Source organism: Scylla paramamosain, chromosome 5, assembly GCF_035594125.1.
Source record: "Scylla paramamosain isolate STU-SP2022 chromosome 5, ASM3559412v1, whole genome shotgun sequence".
In the NCBI taxonomy this organism is placed as follows: domain Eukaryota; kingdom Metazoa; phylum Arthropoda; class Malacostraca; order Decapoda; family Portunidae; genus Scylla; species Scylla paramamosain.
Genome location: NC_087155.1, coordinates 817247 through 836294, shown reverse-complemented (window position 1 = coordinate 836294; position 19048 = coordinate 817247). Strand labels below are relative to the sequence as shown.

At 39.6% G+C, this 19048-nt stretch overlaps 1 protein-coding gene and 1 long non-coding RNA gene across 3 annotated transcripts in view; both read left to right on the top strand.

Annotated features, from left to right (window-relative positions):
- LOC135100393 (uncharacterized) overlaps positions 1-8095 on the top strand; it is a 58837-nt gene extending 50742 nt beyond the window's left edge. Inside the window, exon 3 of the long non-coding RNA XR_010268655.1 lies at positions 7177-8095. This is a non-coding gene — a long non-coding RNA (uncharacterized LOC135100393). The remainder of the gene's footprint in view (positions 1-7176) is intronic.
- Positions 8096-12456: 4361 nt separating this feature from the next.
- Positions 12457-19048, top strand: part of LOC135100390 (uncharacterized) — an 18485-nt gene continuing 11893 nt past the window's right edge. For both annotated transcript variants that reach the window (XM_064003224.1, XM_064003223.1), the window contains exon 1: positions 12457-12684. The gene's annotated coding sequence lies outside the window, so the exon portion shown is untranslated. The remainder of the gene's footprint in view (positions 12685-19048) is intronic.

The window sequence follows — 19048 nt, the reverse complement described above, 5'->3', positions numbered from 1 at the left end:
CTACAACAGTTTTCATAGTCAATTCCTACTGAAAATTAGTGACAGTGACTCACTTCTCCCTTACGTCTTGCCGACCACTTTAGCGTTTCCTGTCAGTTGTCATTGTGATGGCCATCATAATAATACCTCGGAGTCTCCACCCGGGGAGGGGACCACAGATGTCCCCAGGTCGGACTGCTCTTCTTGTATCGACCCTAAGTGTCTTGACACCCCTCTTAACTTTTCTTCATTAATTTCTGCATCATTTGTGGTCTCAGATCTAATTTTCAATTTGTAGAACATCACCTCTCTTCTACTAAACCTCATCTTCTTTTCCTCACTGAAACATTGGCGTCTGAGGCAACTGACACACACACACACACACACACACACACACACACACACACACACACACACACACAGAGAGAGAGAGAGAGAGAGAGAGAGAGAGAGAGAGAGAGAGAGAGAGAGAGAGAGAGAGAGAGAGAGAGAGAGAGAGAGGGCAAAGCAGACATTCTAAGTATAAATGGTTGTTGTTCACAGAAAAGGTTTCTCTAAAAAGGTGTGTGAGCTTTGTGTTTGCTCAGCAACACGTGTTTTACATAGCGACAGGAACACATGCTCCTCCTCCTCTTCCAAATCCTCCTCCTCCTCCTCCTCCTCCTCCTTCTCTTCCTCCTCCTCCTTTCCTTCCTTTTCCTCCTCTTCCTCTTCTTCCTCTTCCTACGTATTTCTTATAATTCTGCCAATTTTCTTTTCCATCATCATCATCTTGCTTCCCTGTTTCCTATCTACCTTACATATATATATATATATATATATATATATATATATATATATATATATATATATATATATATATATATATATATATATATATATATATATATATATATATATATATATATATATTTTTTTTTTTTTTTTTTTCTTTTCTTTTTTTCACATTATGTCTGTTCCATGATGAACACTATCTTCATCATTATCATCATGATGTTTCTGCTCCTCGTCCTCCTCCTCCTCCTCCTCTTCCTACCGCTTACCTCTTTAAAAACTGATGTGTTTCCTCCTCCATCATTGCCATCAATGTCATCATCAATATCATCACCATTGTCATCATCATTACCATCATCATCGTCATCATCATCACCATTGTTATCTTCATAGTCACCACCACTAGTCATCACCACCCCTTCTATTAACTAGTCATCACCATATCCGCCTTTTATCTACCTACTCACCGCTCACCAAAATAACCCACAGATCACACGAAACGAGGCTAATCCTTCACTATGATGTGGCAGCCTTGTCAATTGATTCTTCTACCAAATGTATATTCAAAGAAAAAAAAAAACTATAACCTATGAGTCCTGTAGCTTCTTGTCGTTGTGCCAAGACAATGTCTAGTGCAACTTTCGGGTAGACTTTCTAAACATACCTCAAAATAGTCGAGTGTTTCAAATCTCTTAATGCCTGCATTATTTCTATTTTTATTTTACTTATTTATTTATTCATTATATATATATATATATATATATATATATATATATATATATATATATATATATATATATATATATATATATATATATATATATATATATATATATATATATATATATATATATATATATATATATATATATATATATATATATATATATATATATATATATATATATATATATTATGATGTGTGTGTGTGTGTGTGTGTGTGTGTGTTATTTTTCAGAGAAATCCTTTGCAAAGGAAAGATACATTGATTCCCTGTTGTCTTTGATATTTTTGTAAATTAAAGAGCGTCAGTATTACATACTGATTGTGTGTGACGATCAAAAGTGATTAATTCAACAGGAGGCGATGTAACTTTGGCAATGGCCTGCTGGGTTGATCACAAATAACCATCTCCCGGAATATCATAATTTGGACCGTTCTGATCAACGACTGCTTACCGGTAGCAATATGGAGCAAAGATCAACAAATTTAATGTGTTATATCTCTGAAAAAAAAAAAATGTGAAAGAAATAGGAAGACTCAAAGTTTAAAACTCACATACGAGGAAGAAACAGAGAAATAAAAGTGAAAACTAAAAGGTAAAAGTAGAAAAGTAAGAGTATTGAAATGGACACACGAAAAAAAATGAGAAAATTATAAAGAATACCAGATGGACAAAAGACAGGGGGAAAAAAAAGAGAAAGAGGAAGAATGGAGAAAAAGAGAATGCAAAAACAGACCGGAGGGAAATAGAGAGAAATGCATGAGCGAAACAAACGGGAGGAGGAAAAAAAAAAAAACAAAGAGAGAAAACAGAATTGTAAAAACTCTCTCCTGATAAAGGGAGCAGATTAATCCGTCAGTCTAGGAAACAGTCTAGGAAGGAATTTAACACCTGGTGGATGAAAAAGCATGTCGTTACTAATCCCAACAATGGCACGACTACTTCTGAATTCCCGTTTTTATCCTTTTCTATTAGTTTTCCATTGTAATAGAAAGGGAAAGGTCAGTCCACTCATTAGAGAGGAGGAAGAGAGAAACAAAATATCGAGTAATGAATACGTTGCATTTCTGTTTGAGGTGCGCCACGCATGAGCTTCAGTGCCTCCATCATGACTCTTCTTTATTCCTCCTGTTTTGTGAGGTTTCAACGCTTTCCCTTTTCGGACCATTGGTTGCACGCCTCTCCCCCTATTCCCTCCCTCTCCCCAGCGTCTCACCATCCCAGCTAGTCTAACCACGCGTCCCCTTTTCCCTGTGCCGCTTTTTTTTTTTTTTTTTTTTTTTTTTCTCTTCACCTTTAAACTTTTTGCCCCATTTCCTTCCTCCTAAATACTCTCCCTTGTCCCTCCGCTCCGTGCTTCCTTTCCCTTTCAAGTTACCATCGCCGCCTCTTCCTCATTCCGTCCAACAAACTCTGGGTCTGCGTCCCGCCCGTTTATCCTCCTCTTCCTGCTGCTGCTGCTGCCTCATGTAACTTCCACCGCGGCACAAGTCAGGTTTAATTGCGTCTGTATTTCAGGTAGTTGTTCTGGAAAATCGTTACGTCGAATCATGCTCCTGGCGACCTTGACTTGAGTTGAGTTGCTCTGTATGTAACTGCCGCCAAAGTAAAACTGTTGAAAATTCATTAGTTAGCAAGCACCACCAGATTAATTACCATCTCGTGCACGTTGTAGTCAGTAATGTTTCCGTGGCCGGGCATTCAGAAGCTACTCACTGGTTAGGTACAAGGAAAGTTGTGGTATTCCAAATTCAGTGTTCTAGGCGAGTTTGCTTTGTCAGATCTCACTCTTCGTAACAAATTGATCGCAAACGTTACCTCTGCTTTGCTCTTCGTATTTTGGGGAACACGGAATACACATATAGTTAAGTTCCTTATTACATATTTCTCGAACGCGGGTGTCTTCACACAGTAGCGCGGAGTCTGGTGTCTGCATGATGGGTAATGTGTTTGATATGTAGCCATTAATTGTGAGCAGTATATAGGCCATGTAATAGGCTCAACAGACCAGCTGGTTGTTGGTAACCATATTTTACAGACACGAGCTATTTTGTACGTTTCATAGGCTCTCCTTCTCCTCTTCCTACTTTTCATTCTCCTCCATAATTCACTTGACTATTATTTCTCCCCTTTCCCATTTTCCTTTGTCAGTCTTCCTCTTGTTTCATTACACGTGCAGAAGCAATTTCAGTATTCGTTAACAAGACTTGCAAAGCAGATTCAGTGGAAAGTTGTGTTTCATCTGCAGCATTCATGCAGCGTCTGAGGAAGCTGGATAGTCTTTTCATTGTTTTTACACCGCAAGTCTTTATAATTTAGTAAGTCTGTACAGAGCAGTGACGTAATGATTATGATTATTGTTGATTTATTTCTCAGAAGGGCACACATGCTTCTAATGCGATAAAATTCAATAATATGTGTATATTATAAGGAATTCTATCATGAAAGAAATAATTTGAGGCACTGAAACGCTTCCCTGTCTCCTGACAGTTTGCCACGATGAAGAGAAGAGGAGGAGGACGAGAACTCCTTGAGACACACACCTTTTGAGACAGACAGGCAGACGGTTAGATAGATAGATAGATAGATAGATAGATAGATAGATAGATAGATAGATAGATAGATAGGCTGATTGACTGATTGATTGATAAATAGGATATGATGGACTGAATGAGTGATAGATAACATGATGAAGAATAGATGGCTTACAGACAGTTATCATCTCCCTTCACTCTCCCCATCACCCACACACTGCATCATTTCCTTACAGTGGCTTACCGGATTCTGTATCCTGTAGCCACCTCACCCCCCCCCCCACACCTCTGCACACTACTCTTGAGGGAGCGGCCACCTTGGTCCCTGCCATAAATCACTCGCTAATTCATTTTTGTTCCAGCCAGTCTAATCAACTCCTTGAGCCCACAGCCTCTTTTTTTTCCGTTTAGGTTTCCAACAAGTCTGTCGTATGGTGCTGAAGGAGACACACTCTCTCTCTCTCTCTCTCTCTCTCTCTCTCTCTCTCTCTCTCTCTCTCTCTCTCTCTCTCTCTCTCTCTCTCTCTCTCTCTCTTCCTCCCTCTCTCTTGATTTTAGCATTATAGCACCCACAGTTAAGCTCTCCCTTCCTCCTCCTCCTCCGTCATCAGCCAACATCTATCCAGGGTCCTGACTCCCCACATTCCTCTTTTCTCCCTAGCTCTCACAGCTTCATAGCTCTCATAGCTTCATAGAGAGGTGTTCTCACTCCCTCCTCATATAGTTGTTATCCTACCGTTCCCCTGACCATTGTTTTCTTTCTTGCGCTGAAATTTGCTTTATTATTAATATTTTCCTGTGTAAACACACACACACACACTCACACACACACACACACACACACACACACACACACACACACACACACACACACACACACACACACACACACACACACACACACACACACACACACACACACACACACACACACACACACACACACACACACACACACACACACACACACACACACACACACACACACACACCTTTGGGATCATTCAGAACTCCAAAGATACGCTGTTACATTAAACATCCGGCGAGAAGAAACATACGAGGCTGAAGCTTTTGGTGTGTTTATATTGTAAGTGTTTGGCATCATTATGCAGCGGTAATTTCCCCCGAGAATTTCAAGATATTTCACATGTGCATCTTTCTCACTTTCACCAACGCTTTTCCTCTTGATAAACGGATACACTGCAACGTGTAACGGCTCACATGTATCACCTCTTCTCCTCTGCTGTCTCCCTAGTGTCAAAGTTTGGCTCCATGAATGAATATTCTCAGTTGCTTCTCTCCCCACCACCGTCTGTTGCGCCCACTCTCTCTAGTTTGTCGCAGATCCATCTCTCCATCTCATTCCCTGTCGACTCCTAGAGTTTTTTATTTTTATTTTTTTTTTTCCGCGACAGACGCCTTGCAGGCTTTTCATGACAGGAGTGACATGCATCACCACCGCCACCACCAACACACCCAGATGGACATGGTGTGCTGCTCATGTCTAGATTAAACTTTTTTTTTTTCATTGTAAAATTACTCACCACATCTTAAAAGATCATGATGTATGTTTTTTTTTTTTTTTTGCAAGTAAAGGATGCTGATAAAAAGTAATTAAACTTTGCAGAAAGAAAAAAAAAAAAAAAAGAAAAGAAATCCCTACCCAGTCCATGGTTCCCGAAATGCAACAACAATTGTGTCACGAAGACGCACACATGTATACACACACACACACACACACACACACACACACACACACACACACACACACACACACACACACACACACACACACACACACACACACACACACTAATTTGCGATTATGTGATTAAGTATTTTATATTTGTCCCCGTGTCTGGAGAGAGGAGAACCAATGTTATGATCGGGCAGAGACACAACATGCCCTGCAGTGATCCACAGATGTGGGCACACATTGCACATTTTGCACTGGGATGATGTAAAACCTCCCTCTGTTTTGTCTGTTGTCACCTTCCTCCTCAATAGTATTTACAAAAGGCCCACTTGTAATTAGTTCCGGAAGTGTCTTGCTTCATAGATAATTCATGACATTCAGTTATGAAATATGTGGCAGCGATTCTACCTTAAGAGTACACCCTGAGGCATTAATGTATCAAGAAATCCTGATAGATGTAGATGGAAGGAGATATGACCGCCTCTTCAGGGAAATCACTGGGATTGCAGGTCGATGAGCCTCCCTCTCGCGTGCTCGTGTAGGCATCTGTGAGTTACTGCAAGCGACAACACCTAAGGGCAGTGTATCTTTCCACACTCTTCACACCGCCTTACGTGTTTTATATTTTGAGATGCGATGCTGCACCATTTATATTGACCTCTACCACAAGCAAAGCTACTTAGCCGCCTAGTAAGTTCAAGCTGGTACCAGCCATGATACCAGCTTCCCCGGATAACGTGGATGTCTAAAGGTTAAGCTGTATATTCTGGTGGAGAGAGAGAGAGAGAGAGAGAGAGAGAGAGAGAGAGAGAGAGAGAGAGAGAGAGAGAGAGAGAGAGAGAGAGAGAGAGAGAGAGAGAGAGAGAGAGAGAGAGAGAGAGAGAGAGAGAGAGAGAGAGAGAGATTTCTCCGCATCAAGGTTACTGGCGCTGTTACTACTGCTGCCTTTCCTCCTGTTATACTTGACTGCATAATTTGAATAGTTTGTTCTTTAAGGGCGCGGATTTAAGCCGGGAAGCGAACTCATCACGAACCCGGAACACAAGATCGAAGGGGCATCATCTCCATGCTGCTGCGTCATTACTGAACACACACACACACACACACACACACAAAAAAAAAAAAAAAAAAAGAAAAAAAAAAAATCAGGTATCCCCTTTACATTTTCATGGCACTTTCTCTTCCTTTACCCCTTTCCTTTCCTTAGTTTCGTCCTGTGATCGTTTTCTTTTCGTCTCTCTTTTCGTCGTCTACAAAGCACAAACATTTTACTTTATCTTTCACCTGCTCTCAGAGCACACACTCCCTCTTCTTCGTCTCCACCTCCCTTCAGATGCTAGGATATCCACCCTCCCTGCTACCTTTTCCTGACACTTTAATCCAGCCAGTGACACCGCCACTGTGTGCTGCGAAAAAGTGGAACAATTTAAGGAGAATCTTTGTAGCTTCAAAATCGTTAACCTTTGCAGCCCAGTGTCTCGCGTCCCCTCAGCGTGGCCAAGTCCCCTCCCGCGGTGCCATTCTCTCAAATCAGCCACAACATGTCAAGGCGGCCAGTCCCGGCTCCCTGCAGAGGCTTTTTGTGTTCTCACCATTTCTCTCCACCGTTGCTGCTCGCTGGCCCTTCTTCACCCTCACACCCGCCCGGGACTGACATCACAAGTGGAAGATATAACCCATTTGCGAGAGTTTTCATGGCGACGAGGGAGCAACAGTGTGTGTAAAGGTCAATTTCCTGGACACTGGAGGCTAAAAATTGCTGCATACTCAGGGTATTCCGCGTCACAGAAAACGGAATTTGCCGCCTGTGAGCGCCTGCCCGCCCCTAGATGGTGGTGGGGGGTGTCTCAAGGCGCCCGTGCATTGTGGCGTGGCTCGTGTGGCTGGTGGGTGCTTGCTCCTTCTTGTGAGAATGTGGCGTATACCTCTAGATTTTTTTCATGGTTTGATATTAATATGTGAGATGCAGTACGAGATTATGTTTCCGCGTGTGTAAGAGGTTAGTTAATAGAAAAATAAATAAATAAATAGATAAAATAAAAGAGTCATTGTCGTTCATTAACAAAGCTAAGTAAAAAATGGTTTCAATAGGGAAGCTAAATTAATTTCAGAAATGTCTGCCTATTATTTTTTTTCCACATTCCATCATAACATTGTCTTTTGTTTGTTGTTTTCCTCATAAGCTGTTATTTAAAGATGGTGACGATAATAATGAAGAGTTTGTAACAATGTGCTTAATGATTACCAAACAAAGCAGTATTTGTACCATGAACCTCGCGGCTAATGAGGGAAAATTGCCTTTCTTGTACACACATGAAAAGCAACAAAGGAAAGTTGAGATAAGCCTCCATAGTGGAAAATAGATAAATAAATAAATAAATAAATTCTTATGGTCTGTCACATTCCTAGTTTATTCATTCATCTGTTTATTTGTTTATTTATCTATTTGTTATTTATTTATTTATTTATTTGTTTATTCATCTATTCATTTATTTTTTTTTTTAACATTACCTTCAGTTTACAGTCAGTCTATAATGAGCCAATGCGATCTGTGTAAAGTTTTCCGTAATTTCATAATTCCTGATAAAGCACGTTCAATATTCGTATATAATGTCACTCGATACGCAGTTTAGCCGTTATAGTCATTAAAACCCTCCACAGTCCATGCATACAAAGCTGCACTTGGATAAAAATTTCAGTGCAGCACATTACACGTGAGTGTTTAATGTCATTATTATTCATATTAGTAGTTATAATTTTCATGAGTGTTATTACCGTAGCTACTACTACTACTATGACTACTACTACTACTACTACTACTACTACTACTACTACTACGAACAAGAAATAACGGATTCAAACTTGAAAATAAGTTAGGTTTAAGAAAACGAGAGGAAGGAAATAGTTCTGAAATAGAGTGGTAGATGAGTGGAATGGGCTCATTAATCAAACTGTTGGTACTAAGCTTCAGAAAATTATAGGAATGTATGGATAGTGATCATACACGAAAATAAGTAGATACTGTATGTATGTTTCATAGGGTGACTGTTACGTGCTGGCTTGTTGGCTTCTTGCAGCTTCCCTTATTCTTTATGTTCATATGTTCTTATGTACTACTACTACTACTGCTACTACTACTACTACTACTACTACTACTACTACTACTACTACTACTACTACTACTACTACTACTACTACGACTACGACTACTACTGCTGCTGTTCCTGCTGCTGTACAACTATCATATACTTTTCTCCCTTAATTGTACTGTAAAAATAAGCGCGAACGGTATCATGTTAAAAAAGAAATGTAACGCAGCTTACAGTTCACTATAAAATCCTACGTAAGAGAGAACACTAAAGCAACATTCATAGATATTCAGAATGGAAATACTTTGATTTTTATCTCGTTTTCCTACATCCTTTGAAATTCTTTTTTATCAGTGGGATGTGTGTGTGTGTGTGTGTGTGTGTGTGTGTGTGTGTGTGTGTGTGTGTGTGTGTGTGTGTGTGTGTATTTACCTAGTTGTCGTATACAAGACCTGAGCTACACTTGTGCTCTCCTATCGGTATTATGGATTCTTATCTATATTTGTCCTTTTCTTCCTTTCTTTAAGTGGGTGTGTAGGCAATCTGGGCTCAGGTGCGTTTGGACATCATTACATGATTAAGTATGTATTTAGGAAAGAGATGCCTTTGTTTTATTTATATATTGCTTTACTCATAGTTGATAGACTACTACTACTACTACTACTACTACTACTACTACTACTACTACTACTACAACAACAACTACTACTACTACTACTACTACTACTACTACTACTACCACTACTGCTACTACTACCTACAACAACAACAACAACAACAACAACAACAACAACAACAACAACAACAACAACAACAACAACAACAACTACTACTACTACTACTACTACTACTACTACTACTACTACTACTACTACTACTACTACTACTAATGCTACTACTACTACTGCTACTAGTAGTAGTAGTAGTATTAGTAGTAGTAGTAGTAGTACTTCTACTACTACTATTACTAATGCTGCTGCTGCTGCTGCTGCTGTTGCTGCTGCTGCTGCTGCTGCTGCTTCTGCTTCTGCTACTACTACTACTACTACTGCTACTACTACTACTACTACTACTACTACTACTACTACTACTACTACTACTTCAAGAAGTAAATGATTCTCGCAGGGAAGCCACAGAACGCCTGACTTCTGATATCTCTAATATTTCTGATTGGGGCAGAGCAAACTTAGTATTGTTCAATGCCTCAAAAACTCAATTCCTCCATCTATCAACTCGACACAACCTTCCAGACAACTATCCCCTCTTCTTCAATGACACTCAACTGTCTCCCTCTTCTACACTGAACATCCTCAGTCTGTCCTTTACTTATAATCTGAACTGGAAACTTCACATCTCATCTCTAGGTAAAAGAGCTTCTATGAAGTTAGGTGTTCTGAGATATCCCCGCCAGTTCTTCTCACCTCCCCAGCTGCTAACTCTGTACAGAGGCCTTATCCGTTCATGTATGAAATATGCTTTACATATATTGTTGGGTGGGGGGCTTCCTCTCGTACCACTATTTTAGACAGGATGGAATCAAAAGCTTTTCATCTTAGCAATTCCTCTAACTGACTGTCTTCAGCTTCTCTCTCGTCGCCGCAATGTTGCATCTCTAGCTGTCTTCTACCGCTATTTTCATGCCAACTGCTCTTCTGATCTTGCTAACTGCATGCTTCCCTTCTTCCCGCGGCCTCACTGCACAAGACTTTCTTCTTTCTCTCACCACTATTCTGTCCACCTCTCTGATACAAGAATTAACCACTATTTCAATCATTCATCCCTTTCTCTGGTAAACTCAGGAACTCCCTGCCTACTTCTGTATTTCCACCTTCCTATGACTTGAACTCTTTCAAGAGGGAGGCTTCAAGACACTTATCCTGTAATTTTTGACTACCGCTTTCGACTCTGTTCGGGGACCGGCACCTTGGTGGGCCTTTTATATTTATTGCAGATGTGTCACCCTTGGCCGGTGCCCCTCCTACATAAAAAAGATAAAAAAAAAGACCCAAAAAGATAACTCTGTGCTTTATTTCCTACATTGTACATTTTTCCTAGCCAGAATATAATAATAAGGAATACACGAGTATAAGTAAAAAATGAGACGCTGATTCTTAGGCGAGTAAAGAATAACGTTAGGACAGTGTGCACTTGGTCGAAGATCTAGGCAGCTGTCTGGATCATTCTCATCAATTAATTAAATGAAGAGAACTGTTAATACTCTCAGATCATTTGTCATTGTCTAGTGAGAGTCATCAGTGAGCTAATTGTGTTATGGCCCGCTGGTTTTCACGGCAAGGGTTACTTATGCGTGAGGTGCTGTGGCGGCTGATGGAGTTTCCTTCACGTTGTAATCGAAATGCTGCCCTTCCAATGTTTTTTTTTTTTTTTCATTATATTGTGGATAGAAAAGTGTGCAGTAACAGTAACAGTGTTATTGTTGTTGTTGATGTTGTTACTATTTTATATGTGTGTTTGAAGAAGACCAGCAAATGCAAAGAAAAAAAAAAAAAAGCGACACATTCGGCTGTCAAAAAGGTAAAATTGAAAGGGTTGTGTGTCGCGGCATCGCAATATTTGCCTCCATCTTATTCAGTGCACGACGGGAAAATTAATTTTGTGGCTCACATTTGAAACTTATAATGTGCAGATTGATTTCCGAAATAAAAGAGAAAACTGAAACTGGAGATCTTTTGGAAATAACAGAACAAATTAAAACTTTTGATAAAAATCTTCTTTCGTGCGTGTGATATTCCGACCGTGTTAATTAAGGATATACTTGCTCCCCGGCATCACACTTGCCACCAACACTGATCGCCCTTCCATCGCCTCTAATTGGAGTGTTTGGAGAGTGGAGGGAATATTGTAAGAGTCAGTTAAATTCATACCACAATTTTAATATCGGATCAATTCATTTTCTGCTAAACCTTTACTGTTTACAATGTTACAATATCTTGACAAATATGAAGTATATATGACATGTTACAAATGAGTATTTCATTGCTAACATGCAACGAGGGTGGATAATCCTCTCTCTCTCTCTCTCTCTCTCTCACACACACACACACACACACACACACACACAAGAATCGTTTCCTTTTATGTTAAGTGCTTCAGATCTGTCTCGTTACAGTAACGTATGATAATGATAATTTCACCCTTGTTTTACAGATGCCTGTGTATAATTTGCAGATACACCACTAGTTTCAACATATTTGAATTCTTGCCTTAAAATAATGAAAAGTTGTGCGAAGGAAACAAGATATGAAGCGAATATTTTTGAGGATTGGAGACCGCACAACGAGCTAGTTGGAGCTACTGACGCTTTGTTAACCCTGAAATGACCACCCACCCTCATCCCTTCCTCCCTTCTCTCCTGGTTGATCAAGATGGACTAGAAATTAGGACCTGACTATGATATTCTCTGTTCTGCAACAGTAGACTATGGGCACCAGTTGTTTATAAGCCTGGATGTGTTTATATTGAAAACGGATAGCAGTGACTAAACTCGATTACTAAGTCTGACGAGGCATGTGCGCATTCAGTAAGGTTTGCCATCACGATAAGCTTCACCAACTAAATAAAGATGGTTTATGTGATATCCACCTGGTACTAAAGCCACCTTGCGCTGCACTAAGTAATCATATGATGAGATAGCTACAAGAAGATGCTCCTAAATCAAAGAAATTTAAGTTGTTGATCGAAGAAAATAATATATTGGTGGTATGTACGAGCAACAGACCAGCGAGGATGAGAAATGGTGTGTGGCAGTGGTGAGTGGTGACCCTGGCCAGTCTTTGCTGGGGTGTTGGGTGAGGTGGAGTGATGCAGGGCGCGCTGGTGCCTGTGAAGGACTTTTGACACAGAAATTTCGTATCGTCAGCATTGAGAGTAAGTATTTCAAATCCATTGTATAGTTGATAAGAATAAGTGGCTACAAACTGGCTATAGATGGTATGTTTTTGTTTTTTTTCTTGTTGTCTTGCAGAGGGTGTCACGTATAGGTCTACTAGCTTCTTGCAGCTTTCCTTATGTTCTTATGGTCTTTAAATAGGGAGAAACATGGCATGAGTTCGGAAGTGTGTGTGTGTAATAATAGTAATAATTATGAATAATAATGATAATTATAATAGATAATAATAATATTCGGTTTATTAATCTTGCAGCCTTATAGCTGAACATCCACATATTGCGTACTTATACAGTAATATACATACACATTTAACTTTAAGGAAGTATGTTACAAGTTAATACTTTGGGTGCCAGATGGCGCCGGTCAACCTGGTAGACTAGACACGGGATAGTCAGGTCACCCCGTGTGTATTTTTTCTATTCAGAGTTTGTTTATCCTACCTAGCTGCGGGTCACTAATTCCGATTTACACCAGGTACCTAATCACTGCCAGGTGAGCAGTGGCTACACTGCAAAGAAGTCCACCCAAAGACTTCTGACCTTACCCAGAATTCGAACCTGAGTCCTCCCGAGTATGAATCAGGCGTGAATCACTGCGCTACCAACTGTGTGTGTGTGTGTGTGTGTGTGTGTGTAGTCTGACTTGAATGTAGCACATTCCCTAAATGTAAGCTAGTTTAGTGTGCAAATGTACTCCTGAAGTTACACCTTAATATTACACGACGTTTTCTGATGCTATCAAAAAAATCCACGAGACAGTCTCACATACCCGCCTGTCTTGTGATGACTTGCTATGTTATGGAAGCGTTCGGTCACTCACCTCTGAATAATCCACGAGACAGTCTCACATACCCGCCTGTCTTGTGATGACTTGCTATGTTATGGAAGCGTTCGGTCACTCACCTCTGAATAATCGTTGTTGCGTAATTCAAAGAACATATATTTCTGCTATTGTTCCCACTCCGCCTTTTTTAAATTGGCAGCGAAGTGCTGCTTTAGGAGTCTGGTGAGGTCCCAGCCCAACCTGCCCCGGAAGACTAAGTTTATTAGAAAAGTTTGTCCCTGACTGGCTTGGCTTTGCCAGAAAATGAAAGTTTGAAATGAGTTCAGAAAATTTTATGCGCATTTTTTCACATCTATGTGTGTGTGTGTGTGTGTGTGTGTGTGTGTGTGTGTGTGTGTGTGTGTGTGTGTGTGTGTGTGTGCGCACACGCCCACATTACTTGAACTATAACAACCACATTTAGCGTGGGGATGTACCATGGATTGAGAAAGGTCAGCGCGGGTCACCGGGAGGGCTGACAGGGATGACAGATCAGCCAGTGACCTCTGCTGTTTGGCCTCGTGTTTCATTAGGAAGGAAGTGAACACCGCCTCTGTACGGATGTCATGTGACGGTAGCGATGGTAACGAGAACAGCAACCATTCTGATAGATTTGTTTACTTGGTGGTGACATCCCTCCACAATTGGTGACGTGACTTGTTTTGCACAGGGTGCAGATCAAGTGCATATGAGAATGATTACAACGAGAATAGCGATAATAATGAAGATTACTGACGTCACGATATAAGCCATTGGATAACAGGTAATGGTAATATGGTAATTTGAGTAAGACTTGTAAGCTAAATTGTAGCTATTGGCACTTAAATCCTTGAAATATTCGATTGCGCGTTTTGTAGTCACAGTGGTTTCTTTGAAAGTTATACTCTAAACTTACCTAGGGCTTTAGGCAGCTGGTCACTTAATTAAGCCTGAGACGAAACCACACAAGTCAGAGGGATAAAGACCACAAACAACTGATAACAGCGACGATGAGAATAATGATAATGTCAAAGGTCACGATAATGTAGACAGAAAGCCTGGGACAAGAGACAGATCTCCAATATAAATTATTTCCACAAGACAAAAATTCATTAATAACCTGGAGAGACCGAAAAGAATAACAGATTTGGTGAATTTCGCTTTAGGTGTTTTGCACTTTGTACAATGACGCTGATGAATTGAAAGTTGGCTCTTAATTCATTCTCGTGATAAATTTCCTATAATAATATAAATATTTGCTGCATTAAAACGTTATTGAATTTCACGGTTAGTAATGTTTATAGATATGTGTCTTACGAATGCAGGAGTTAACCAGTAACCTCACTTATTCATATCTTTTAATAGGTAACTATGGAACCTGTTTCTTTTTTTTTTTTTTCACCTAAGACTTTGCATTAAGAAATCGTTACTAAACTTGAATTTCAGTGTTAGCGTTATTTCTATGACAGCAGAACATTAACGGCCATTTTCCGGTTTTTGTGGCCTCGGCTGGTCTCCAAGTATGAAAAAAATGTAGTGCATATATGTATTGTGATTATAGTAAAAATCACAATATATTAGAAATTTATTTCTATGTAAGGTCTGTGTTGTATGTAATATTCCTCCATCTATCAACTCGACACAATCTTCCAGACAACTATCCCCTCTTCTTCAATGACACTCAACTGTCCCCCTCTTCTACACTGAACATCCTCGGTCTGTCCTTTACTTATAATCTGAACTGGAAACTTCACATCTCATCTCTAGCTAAAACAGCTTCTATGAAGTTAGGTGTTCTGAGACGTCTCCGCCAGTTTTTCTCACCCCCCCAGCTGCTAACTCTGTACAAGGGCCTTATCCGTCCATGTATGGAGTATGCTTCACATGTCTAGGGGGGTTCCACTCATACTGCTGTTCTAGACAGGGTGGAATCAAAAGCTTTTCGTCTCATCAACTCCTCTCCTCTAACTGACTGTCTTCAGCCTCTTTCTCACCGCCGCAATGTTGCATCTCTAGCTGTCTTCTACCGCTATTTTCATGCTAACTGCTCTTCTGATCTTGCTAACTGCATGCCTCCCCTCCTTCCGCGGCCTCGCTGCACAAGACTTTCTTCTTTCTCTCACTCCTATTCTGTCCACCTCTCTAACGCAAGAGTTAACCAGTATTCTCAATCATTCATCCCTTTCTCTGGTAAACTCTGGAACTCCTTGCCTGCTTCTGTATTTCCACCTTCCTATGACTTGAATTCCTTCAAGAGGGAGGTTTCAAGACACTTATCCACCAATTTTTGAGAACTGCTTTGACCCTTTTAGGGACTGGCATTCCAGTGGGCATTTTTTTTTATTTGATTTTTGTTGCCCTTGGCCAGTATCCTTCCTACATAAAAAAAAAAAAAAAAAAAAAAATGTAATATGTAAGTATTACTGAATAAGTGATCCACCTGCGCGATGTTTATTTACGGGTTGTATTGTGGTGTTTAAGTTACAACTCTGTCTATCTTGGTAATTATGTTGGACTATTGAATTACATAAAATGTATCATGCAGGGAAATTTATGGATTCAGTGCATAAATGTTCGTACATGTTTATGTTTAATGTTTAATAGGATTGTATGGTTGTGTTGCTTTAGCAGGACAGAGGCAGAGACTGACGACGTAGTGTTGTTGTTTCCGGGTCTCAGAGGAGCCCAGCTTAGGCAGCGTGCAGATATGTCAGAGTTGTGTCCAGGATCTGTACTTTGTGTTAAATATCTCTTTTGACTCTTTATGCAACGATATTCAGGTTTGGGTCAGTAGCAGGGTTAATTTGTGTTGGTATTAGTGATTATTCCAGCGATGAGAGGGTGAGATAAATGAAACATGGCGGGGTCCCGGTGGAGAATTTTGCGTCATCTGTGGTGAGACGGTGCATGTATGTAGTTATTAGGACTATAATATACATTTCAGCAGTGTGGTGAAGTGGGTGGTGCCCTGTCTCCATGTGTTTTTCAATGTGGGACCTGTGCTGACTGACTGATGTTATTCGTGTGATGTGTCAAGAGACGGTGCGGCAATGTTGTGAATTTGACTTTTCGTGCACCTATTTTCATGTATTGAGTTCACCTGAAGTTTATGGTTGATTCAAACACTTAGTTATTGACTGACATATTCTGTATTTTGTTACTGTGATGTGATTTCCTGGTTTGGTTATTGAATGATGCATTCTGTATTTTGTTACTGTGGTGTGATTTCATGGCTTGGACGTTTCATCTTAAATTTTGGTGGGAAAATTGACTGTTTGGATGTTAACAGGTTGAATCAGTAAAGGGATCCCAACACCGCTGAATTGGTCTCTTCACTGATTACCATTACAACATCTAACTCATACAATGAAACTTTTTAAGTCTCAATTATGGCCGGAGGATGTCATAATACAGAAATATTTTAACAGAAACTCAAAGAAAATGTAATTCTTTTACTCATTAACGTTTCTTATATATATATATATATATATATATATATATATATATATATATATATATATATATATATATATATATATATATATATATATATATATATATATATATATATATATATATATAATTTTTTGATATGGATGTAAAAGTTTGTACATATAATTGTTGTTCTTTTAGGAAGAATATTGATGTCATTCGCACTTTAACTGGTTTTCAGTATGAGTTTTTATTTTATTTTATTTATTTATTTTTTTTTTTTCTACAAGACTTTTGCTTTAGAGGACAGACTTGGTGACAGATTTTGTCAGTGAGAAATGTGAGGGTGTAAGTGTGCAAGCTGCCTACTCTGGAAAAGCTCTTGTATCCAATGTAGGGAGGTGTGAAGGTGGACTGGCCTGTATATGGAAGAAAGATTTGACGTTTAAGGTAAAGGTGTTTCTGGTTGAGAAAGATTATATTGCTTTGCAATTACCAGTGGGTTATTTGAACATTCATGTAATAAATGTATATATGAGGAGTGTAACATGGGAAAGGAAGACACTTGAAGAATATCTTCACAGGTGGTTTGCCTTAGAACATTTCAAGTGTTTTAATCAATCATGATTTTAATTTCATTTTTATTTTAGGTGGTTTTGATGCAGATCCTTTTATGAGCAGAGCCTGGAACAACTTGGTGACCTTTTGTGAGAGAAATTGTTTGTTTTAACGTGATGGATGGTAACACTTTGATTTTATACCTTACAGTAACTACTGCTGTAAGTGGTTAGACCATATTGTAGGAGGAAGCTCAAAGGATGTCTGTGTCAAACATGTTAAAGTTCTGTATCAGCTTGTCGGATCCGATCATTTACCAATGGTGGGAAACGTTCACTTGGGTGTCTCTAACAATGATTGTAGCACTATCAAAATTGAAAATGGAGATAAGTGAATGAAAAAATGAAAAAAAAAAAAAACTCGGTGATTTTTTTTATGTATTTGAAGATATTATTGGTAATACACGAGGCATTATGCCCTGCGAGGCACCTAGATGGTGTAGTGCTGGTTGCCAGAAAGCTGACCACCTTGCACAAATTGAGGAGGTTGATGTGATAATTGGTGGTAATGTTTTGTACTCTTCTAGTCATTATGCACAGCAGGTTATTGAGAAGAACAAGTCCAATGTAATACCAGGGTGGAATAGACGTGTCAAATGGGATGATTACTGAAAGAAATAGAAACGCGGATGAATATCGGAAAATGAATATGAGTGGGAACGTGTTCAAAGAGGCTTTGTCTTTGTGTGAGAAAAATGAAACAGAAGTTGTACTGGTGCAAGAGCTAAAGAGGATGGCAGTTTTTATTTTTTTATTTTATTTTATTTTTTTTTTAATGTAGGAGGGACACTGGCCAAGGGCAACAAAAATCCAATAAAAAAAAAAAAAGCCCACTGAGATGCCAGTCCCAGAAAAGTGTCCAAAGCAGTAGTCAAAAATTGAAGGCTAAGTGTCTTGAAACCTCCCTCTTGAAGGAATTCAAGTCATAGGAAGGTGAAAATACAGAAGCTGGTAGGGAGTTCCAGAGTTTACCAGAGAAAGGGATGAATGATTGAGAATACTGGTTAACTCTTGTATTAGAGAGGTGGACAGAATAGGAGTGAGAGAAAGATGAAAGTCTGATGCAGCGAGGCCACAGGAGGAGGGAAGGCATGCAGTTAGCAAGATCAGAATAGCAGTTAGCATGAAAATAGCGGTAGAAGACAGCTAGATATGCAACATTGCAGTGATTAGAGAGAGGCTGAAGACAATCAGTTAGAGGAGAGGAGTTGATGAGAAGAAAACCTTTTGATTCCACCCTGTCTAGAAGAGTGGTATGAATTGAACCCCACCAGACATGTGAAGCATACTCCATACATGGACACATAATGCCCCTGTACAGAGTTAGCAGCTGGGTGGGGGGGGGGTGAGAAAAACTGGTGGAGACATCTCAGAACGCCTAACATCATAGAAGCTGTTTTAGCTAGAGATGAGATGTGAAGTTTCCAATTCAGATTATAAGTAAAGGACAGACCAAGGATGTTCAGTGTAGAAGAGGGGGACAGTTGAGTGT